Source organism: Mastomys coucha, unplaced genomic scaffold, assembly GCF_008632895.1.
Source record: "Mastomys coucha isolate ucsf_1 unplaced genomic scaffold, UCSF_Mcou_1 pScaffold22, whole genome shotgun sequence".
NCBI classification, from domain to species: Eukaryota; Metazoa; Chordata; class Mammalia; order Rodentia; family Muridae; genus Mastomys; species Mastomys coucha.
Window position 1 is genome coordinate 128,113,020 of NW_022196905.1, and position 731 is coordinate 128,113,750.

Genomic DNA, 731 nt, shown 5'->3' on the forward strand with positions numbered 1-731 from the left:
AGGGAGCACAATGCTGGCTGCATGTGCATGCCTAGTGCTTGCTTCTTCCTTTGTGGGCATTACTTAAGAAAGATGCAAAGCTTCGACCTCCCTCAGGCTTTCTGAATGACACACATGATCAGTAAGTGGCATCAACCACCACAGAAGCATACGACAAACCACCAGGCAGGATCGATGTACTCCTGGTCCAGAATACTTTTCATTACACTAACAAGTGTTTCCATTAGTAAAAGTATTTTGAAAACATGTGAAAACAGAAGGGGTATTACTTGGGAGAGACAAAGGGGATTCGGGTACACAAAGAGAAAAGAGACAAAACAGAGCCACAGGTCATGGTCCAAGTGAGATATACACACGGATGAAGATGGCAGAATGAAAGTCAGTTCACTGGGGAGCATGCAGCATGGGTACCAGACACCCCAAAGTCACAGCTCTAGGCAATACATTTCACAGTACAAGTGCAGCACTCATGTGAGACAGAGCTGGACGGAGTGCTGGCTGGCCCACAGCTTCTGGTCTTGCTGCCTCCACCTTCAGAGTGCTGAGGGCTCAAGGCAGGTGTGCTCCACCTCAGCCAGTCTGCCTGGTGCTGGGGATGAGAACCAGGGCTCCCTGCACTTGGTGAGCACCACCCACTGAGCTAAACTAGCTTTTTGGTAATTAATCAATTTAAAGAAACAAAGCACTACTTTCAATGGCTACTTAACATAAAACAATTAACATCAAAACAC

The 731-nt window shown here is 46.9% G+C and overlaps 1 protein-coding gene across 1 annotated transcript in view; it reads right to left on the bottom strand.

Moving 5' to 3' along the window:
- Gtf2i (general transcription factor IIi) overlaps positions 1–731 on the bottom strand; it is a 61,336-nt gene that overhangs the window by 38,449 nt on the left and 22,156 nt on the right. The gene's annotated exons all lie outside the window — the stretch shown is intronic.